The following is an 8,508-nucleotide window of genomic DNA, read 5'->3' on the forward strand; positions in this document are numbered from 1 at the left end:
ATTCATCTCACCTCAAATCCCTCTCACATCTTTCCGAGACTAAATCACTGAGATTTTTAAGATCGCTGATGTCAATAAGATTACTAAGATTCCTATAATTTTCTTAAAATTTTACAGGATTCGCAAGATTCTTAAAGATTTCCAAGCTTCAAGATATTGAAAAGGTTCTTACGCTTTTTACAGTATTCTTATGAATCTTACTATGAACATGCTCTTCGTAAGTTATCCTAGAAATATTTTTAAGATCACTAAGATTTTAAAAATTTCTGAGATGGGTAAGGTTCCTTAGATTTCTAGTATTGCGAAGACATTCATGATTACAAAGGTTGCATATGCCTCCGGTTTTTTAGTTTATTGTTTTTCAAATTTCATTAAGTTTAGCCCTTTTAAAAACAGAAGGGGGTACTGTAACTTGAACCCGTTTTGCAGTTTATGTTTTTTGATTTTTATGTATGGGTAAAATTGCATATGTACCACTTTATTTGAAAGTGAGCGCCAGTAGGTTTAATGATGACTACAGGGCTCTAAAATGCGTTTCACTTGCCTGCTATAGATAAGATAAAAATAGAAGTTCGGGATGGTTCGCTGTTCCCGATGGCTCTCTTCCTCTACACCCCTTCTCTTTCAAGTGCGCCAAGAGACAGTTTTTCTCTCTTCTTCTTGGTCTTTCTCTCCGTCTCTCCTCTCCACTTGCATTTTGATTATCCTGCACCCAACAAAGCTCTCTTCCCTTTTCATTACATGTCCACACCATAGCAGTCTTCGCTCCTAAACTTTCCTTGAGTCGTCAATCACTTTGCCCATCTTCCTTATTGTATCATTCAGACCCTCCAAACCACATGTACAGTCTTGTAGAGTGGAATTTCGTTAGGGTTGCGCGTTTTTTTTGAGGTACTGGGTATTATTATTATTATCATCCAAAAATATTGTTATGTTTCAAAAGTCTCCGGATGAATTTGGCGATCTATATTTTATGACTTACTTGTTTTCGTGCGCGTCATGAGTTGGTATTGGTTCAGGAAAGTTACTCGCGACAGTCGGACGGTCGTTAACAAGCGATAAAGTAATCTTAATGGGTTTTACGTGTCCAATACAACCAAATCAGGGTGACTCAGAATGATATCACGAGGCTTCGGGAGAATTGTTAGGTTATTTAAAGGAGAGACCACCCGCAATCATCAATTTCATATCGTAGTTTCCCGGCGATACTCGTAACACTGCTCCAGCGCCCATATTGATAAACACATGCGTTGCTTAACTCGCACATGGTCTTGTTATCGCTTTTTCGATAAAACCTTTTTTTAACAAACACCTGACCGGATTAAACTTTAACATTATGAGTAAGTTTTAGATACATATTGTCTTATTTATGCGTTTTAAACAAAAAATAGCATTAAATTCATTAAACAATTACAATCTAACTTTAAATTAACTATCTAAATTTAAAATGACAATTCATAACCTTTTTCCTAATAGTCGACGCAAAAAAAAAATTACCCAGATCCCATGAAACAAACTTCAATAATTTTACATACAGGATGTCCCGACTGCTATAATTGCCATTACCTAAACCGAAATTACATTAACTCGCTCTCACCTTCGGCATTATTTCAACGTAGAGAAACGACACCCCCTGTAGTTTACATAACAATATCTAAATCTTCAAGAGATTCGTATTTATTTGCAACAAATCCCTAGAAGAAGCGACAATTTAACCCTTTCAGTTCAGTTGATTTTAAAGAAATAGGCGTATTTTCTTGAGTAAACTGTAGTAAAATTGAGGCAGCCGTGGATACATTTTGGGAGAGAAAAACTAACTTCACCGTAAAAAGTAAAATAATAATATTAAAATGATTATTTTTCTAGCCCAAAATTTACCCCTGTTGCAAAAGAGTGAGTTATTGCAGACCCTTTGGCAATACGTTTTGTCAAAGATCTTTAGATCCTCCACCACGTTCATGGCAGCTTTCAGGAAAGGGCCATTAAACCTTCCTTTACTGTTAACCTCCAGGTTCTACATTTTTCACTAAAACGTTTATGGCCAATTTCACCATCAAACTTAAAGGATCGCTTAAATTTAAGCATAGCATTGTCTTAATAATCGTTGCCATAGATTTTAAGTTCGACTACTGATGGTGCAACTGACCCTTAGTACCTTTAGCACATATGCCACCATTTTTGAAAACTACCAGATGCCTATGGGGTCGTCAGGAGAGGGAGATTTGTTGGTTCCTTTTGGAAAAGTCCCTTAGGTCTGAAAGTTTTCAGAGAAAATTTATCATGGGTGGTCTCTATGGGCAAGTATGTGGGGGAGACATAGAATACCCCCTCCCCGCCAGTATACGAAGATCTCATGACGGTTGAAAGGAACATTGATTCTTTCTTCCACGGAATATGTTCCTGGAATTTTAAAAACTTAACGAACGGGCTACGTGAATATCCCTGTAGATTCCACGGACCACTTGTATTTAATCCACATTTTCAAGACTGAATAACGGTTTTCCCTATTTTTCAAAATTTTTTTCATCTCAAACTATGTATTTTTCTAATCAGACAAAAATCTGGAATTTATTTGTGCAAAAATATTTTTGAAAAAATAAACTTTGATGAGGTATCTTAAAAACCAAGCAGGCTATGGAAAATATAAATTCCCCCCCTTTTTACATAACTTTTATGCTCTCTACGTTGTGGATATTCCCACAAATAACTGAGTTTTAAAGCAAAAATGATTGATTGCATTTTTGAACTTTTAGGCTGTTACCTCGTCCACGCAAGAATTTGTTCATTTTACCTGAATTGGTTAGATTGCTCATTTGTGTTTCATAAAGTAGTTTACGCTTTTAGGCAGATGCTGTGATGATAAGGATTTATTGATTCTTATATTAATTACGGTTTGCCTCGGTGCCGATGTGATAATTTTTTACGCAATATTTTATGTGCCGCGCTATTCACTACCCCTTTTATTTGTTTGTTTGTGATGTCGACTGTTACAGATTAGGCTGAACGAGCCCTTTTGAGCTCACAAGGTTGCGACCCGAATTTCAAAGGTATTTATTTTTTTTTAGTCGACTCCTAACGTTTGACTATATACTGGTTTTCGATACAATCGAATTGTAATTATTACATTTAACGATTGTAGCTCCGTTGTTTTCTGCGGAAGCCTGTTTTTAAATTAATTTTCCCTGATTCTTTACTAAGAATTAATTTGAATTTAAATCTTGACATTGCAGATCTATACAGGGGGTTACGTAATTATTTTAAATTACCGCAACAAAGTGTGTTCTACTATTATTTTAATGAACTCAATTCATAATTACAAGCTCACATTTTTTTACGCGGAGCTGGCACGGCTCACTGCTTAAAATCTTTTTAACACACGCTCCTGGCGAAACGCCATTATCTAATAAAAACTGATTATTTTGTTTTTGCGGTACAAGTATGCCTTTTTTCGATTTAATTAAAATGAAATACTATTATACAACTTGTGCTTTAATGCGGAGATTAATACAGTACCTTTTCTAGCTTTAGGAGAGTGAATTTCCAACTGGTATTAATTTTTCTGGTACCGCAGCCATATGGCGGTTGGCTGGGAAAGCTCAGCGGAGTATCAGAGTTCCAGAGGTTTGGAATACACTCGGCACCTCAATTTAAATACCACTGCAAGTCTTTGGGACTGTTAGTTACTTCGTTCTCCCGACACTATTGCTTTTTTTGTGTAACATAAAGCCGAGTTAAGTGTTAACATCTTCAACAAATATCGCCCCTTTCTCTTACAAAGCACATCCAATCCATTTCTTTTTAACAGAAATTTCTATTTGCAATCTTACGATGAAAGGTTCTCGTCCAACAGATGCTCTTGTAAACTTTTGTTCAAAATAAGCGAAAGTTCTTTGTCGACGTCAATCGCTGTACCGTAGGCGGAAAGCCGGGGGAGAATTTTTAAACTTTTCTTTTCAGTTTGATGGTAACATACTCCGAACTGTCAAGTCAGCTGCTGCAGTCCCCAACACGCGTCGCCAAACTTCTTTAGAAAAAAATCGATTGGTATTCATTGCAACGAATACCGCTAAACAAAATTTCGCAGAGTGTAATCAAACTTTGTGGCTCGGTAAATTATGTTCGGAACTAAAAAACTTCGCGCGCGCCTCCGAGACATGTTCTTAACAAAGCTTTCGCTTGTGGGGCGCGAAGTTTTTGTTGGGGCGCAAACCGAAGTACTGGTCGTTAATTGAATGAAGTTTTATACATTTTAAGTAACAAGTGAGCGACTTTCTCGTAATTAAATCGAGCTTGAGCAAAATTAGCCATTTGCGAGTTACATGCGTCCAATGACAAAAGCTCACATTTTCATTTATGTACTCTTTTCAGAACGCGAACAACTCCGTAATCGACATGCTCCTTTTGTACTTAAAATAACAAAAGAATACCCATTACTTAATTAAATATTTTTGTAGATTGAAATTACGCGCGTCTTCATCTTTGCGATCTTTTCATATTTCATCCCTTAATTAATAAATCCGCTCGCGTTCCTATATAATGTAGTAGCTGGAAGAACTCCATTAACTTAGATATTAGGGATTAAATACTTAGGGACGACGAGGTCATCTTCTTCGAGAGGTAATTTCGCATTTTACGAAATTGCGTTTATCCGGAAATAAATTTCGGCGATAAGCCAATGGGAAGAGTCGCGAGTGGTAAATTTTTAATACATGCGCTGGTGTACGTTACGGTTATGGTGAGGATGGTAGCGAAATCGACAGCACGAGACTTTATTAATACGAAAGGGTATGAATTGTTCGGGAATATTGTACTCGTTTCTCTTTTTTTCAGATAGAAATCGGATGGTTTCCCCGACGATTTTCTAACGCGCTATCCCGTAACTGTGGCCAGGGTCTGGAACGAGTGTGTAAGTATCCACTTTGCGTTGTAAGTGTCTAAGAAATTATTGAACCCATTAAGTACTAATTATCTACAAAATAAAGCTCTTTACACTAGTCGCAGTCAAAATAATCGAAAGAATTAGTAGATAATATTCCATTTAAATGGTATAATGCACCGGGGTGTATTTAACAAAGTGGCGCCAGTTCCGCATACATCACCATATGTTAAGCACCTAAATAGAGTAAAACGTTCTAATTATTTACTGCTAAGTGGTAGATTTTGTTCCATTTTCTGATTTGTACAACCCCCTGTTCCATAAGCAGCATTTCATAGCCACCAGTCCAGCACAAATTTAGCGCTGACCTTAGATTACGACCCAGACAAATGCAAATCCGATATCTAGCTTAGAAATTCTGAATTTTTGAGTTAAAAATTTGGAAAATGGAGCATCTATTTCATAAATTCCGAGTTCTAAATCGGAATGTGCAAGTTACAAAAATTTAATTCCGTTGTGTCGCTCAGAAATTCTGAATTCTATTTCGAAAGTGCCCAGTTACAAACTTAGACGATAAGATGTGCTTTTTAAGCTTTCACTTCGACTTATACTTATTTTTTAGCGCATTTCCACAATAAAAAAAATGCGCTATTGTGGCCACTTTGTCCGTCCGTCCGTCCGCTCGTTTTGAGACGCTACTAGTTTTTTATCTTAAGAGCTATTGTTCTACTTTTTTCGCTATTTGGTTCGTTATGTTGTCGAGTCTTGTACCAAGGAAGGAATTTTTTCTGTACCGCTTACAAAAAACCGTTTTTTTACATGTTCCATAATTTTACACTTTTGCCGTTTATTAACGACCCTAGAGATCGTTTATAATTTTTCTTATTAATTTTGATGCGTAGAATTCAAAACGATTCGTACTTTTTCGATTAGACTTCTCAAAAAAAAGTTATAGACTAGAAACAAATTTCGTAAGAAAATTCAAAGGGCTGTATCTTTTGATCTGGTAGCCCAGCCCAATCTTGGAACTGTTTGAAATTATGATTCTACAGGCCAAATTCTATAAGAAAATGTCTTTTCCCGATCGGTCTGAGACAATTTTTTTTTGGGGCCAAAAAAAAGGCAGTGTTTAACCTTCCTTTTTCTCCGCTCTTTCGCTTCAGAAAGTCCTTTGGACTGACGCCCCTTCCCCTTGTCTGTCAGCATAATGTAACGAAGTTAGGATTTAAATTTTTTGAATTTTTCCCGCAGAAATAAGTAAAATTCGAATTTTTAAAGCCGTGAAAAATGTCAAATGTCAGTAGTGTGTTGATGAAAAATTTATCTGGTTGATTGTAGTCAACTAAATATGTCCTACGTCTACATATCCAATTTTCAATGGGCTTTTTGTTCTTTAATTACTTTTGGGATCAATATTGTGGTGAGCGGTTGCAAATTCAGTATTTTTAATAGGAATATAAGGTTACATTTCTTAGTGAAATAAATTCGTCCCGTGAAAACCTTTGACTCGGCGAAAGATGGAAATGATTAACCACCTTTAGAACCATTTGACTGGTTTTTTGGGAAAGGATTATGAGATGCTCTTCTCTGTACCGCAAAGAAAATCGTTTCCCTAGACTCGGATCATATTCTTATGATATTCTCTTTAAGAGTCGCATACGAGTTTTAGTAAATAAGGGAATTTTTTGACACAGGAACACGACTTTTAATCCGGGACACTGCATAAACTGCTGTTTCGGTAATTCCACGTACCCCTTTACGGTTACCAGTTGGAATAGGCGGGAAACTAGCGTAACAAGTTACGAAAAAAAGCAACACTCGGTGCAGCTGCAATGAATTAATTTAATTAAATCAATCTTCAAAGCAGCGGAACGTCATAAATTTTGATTTGGAAACCTTCCAGTAAATATAAACCCCCCACTTAATAAAATTAAGTGCAGTATAAGTGATTTATAGTTTGGCAAGTACCTACTATAATAACAAAACGATCTGACGTGAATTTCGCAAACTGAAATGCGAAATCCGAATTCGTCAAATAACCATAAATAATCGCGACATTTGGCATCGATCGTACCGAAAAACGGCGTGATTCGACATTATTAATATTCGCGCTAATTATTTATATTAAATACGTCACGGGACACGTAAATGTTTACGGATCAATACGGTGGTAATTCAATTCTAACCCGAAAAATGAAAGGACATGAGACCTTAATATATTATTCAAGCGTCAATCAATCAATTTTGGTAAATTTGTAATCAACTCGAGCATTCGGAACACGCCGAATTGAAATTCAATAAAAATAGGAACGAGAATCAATTGACGTAGTAAATTGCCTTTATTTCATACTGTCATGTTCCACCCTACATTAATAACTGCAGGCGCTCTTAATTTGCGTACACGAAAAATTGAGTTGGCACATCCGGCGGCATACGACAACTCTTTTTACTCGTAGGCATTTCAAAAAAGAATTTTTTTTTATTTCAGTTTTTTTATATCCTCTGGAACACTGCTAGACGTTCTTCAGCTAAATGTACCTAAAAAAAATGTTCAATTTTGATTAATCAATAATAATAATAATAATAGCCATTTATTGAGTTGATACAGATTGGTTAAAAATAAAATTAATATAGATTTACCCTTATACTTTTGTACAACCCAATGGGGCGAAGTTCAGACACGTAGAATAAACTACCGTCTGTTCTACCACTTAACCCCTTCTCATTAGATTTTTAGAACTGTAATGGCAACAGATAAGCAGTTCATACCAACTAAAGCAAAAAATTGGGTAAATTTGAATGAGAAAATCATGAAATCAAAACCAAACTAAGAGAAATAAAAAAATAAATAAATAAAAAAGAAAAATGATATGAAATGATTATGGTATGAAAGTGATACTAGGAGCTAACTAAATCATAACTGACTCAGATATAATATCTTTTTAAAACGATTATTAAACTGTTTTACTGTACAGTTTTTCAGTTCATACGCAAGGGAGTTATGCAATTTAAAGACGTTGTACGTAAACGATCTTTGGAAGATAGTAGTGTAGTATCTAGGTGGTCTCAAAACATTTTTTGACCTAATATTTACGTTATGTGCATCGCCACTGAACGCAATCCTGGGCGTCGATTCCCGAAGATGTGCTTTGTTCACATCGACTGACCTTGATGTGAACGTGAATGTCACTGCATTCTCTAACCTATCATATCGAGCGATAAGTTGATCGAACCTACCACATCGAGCGAAAAGTTGATCGAACGCAACGACTGGTCTAGACCTAGACCACTCGTTGCGTGAAAGTCATGCGCAGTTCCAGCTACAGGACGGATCTTGCAGCTGTTTTGCTATAGAGGTTATTCAGTGCCCTAACCTATAAATTCACTTATTTTCTGTGAAATAAAACATGGAATTGTTCGAGGATTTTCTGGTTATTAATAACAGTATCCTTAATGCAAAAACGAAACAAAATACAAAACTGACAAATGACAGTTCAATTCTTGTCTGTGATTGGTTAGCGCATACAGTTTGTTCGCGATTCGGGAATGCAGCTAAACTTATCCCTATCGTATACGATCATGACGTCATGACAGCCGGTCACATCACATGCACATCACGGAGCATATCGACT

At 36.2% G+C, this 8,508-nt stretch overlaps 2 protein-coding genes across 2 annotated transcripts in view; both read left to right on the forward strand.

Moving 5' to 3' along the window:
* LOC116177573 (broad-complex core protein) overlaps positions 1-8,508 on the forward strand; it is a 312,257-nt gene that overhangs the window by 193,888 nt on the left and 109,861 nt on the right. The window lies entirely within an intron of this gene.
* Positions 1-8,508, forward strand: part of LOC116177572 (putative polypeptide N-acetylgalactosaminyltransferase 9) — a gene marked incomplete in the record, with an annotated part of 78,551 nt that overhangs the window by 39,750 nt on the left and 30,293 nt on the right. Inside the window, 1 exon segment of the mRNA XM_031496567.1 lies at positions 4,831-4,906.

This window comes from Photinus pyralis, unplaced genomic scaffold (genome assembly GCF_008802855.1).
Source record: "Photinus pyralis isolate 1611_PpyrPB1 unplaced genomic scaffold, Ppyr1.3 Ppyr1.4_LG8, whole genome shotgun sequence".
NCBI lineage: Eukaryota > Metazoa > Arthropoda > Insecta > Coleoptera > Lampyridae > Photinus > Photinus pyralis.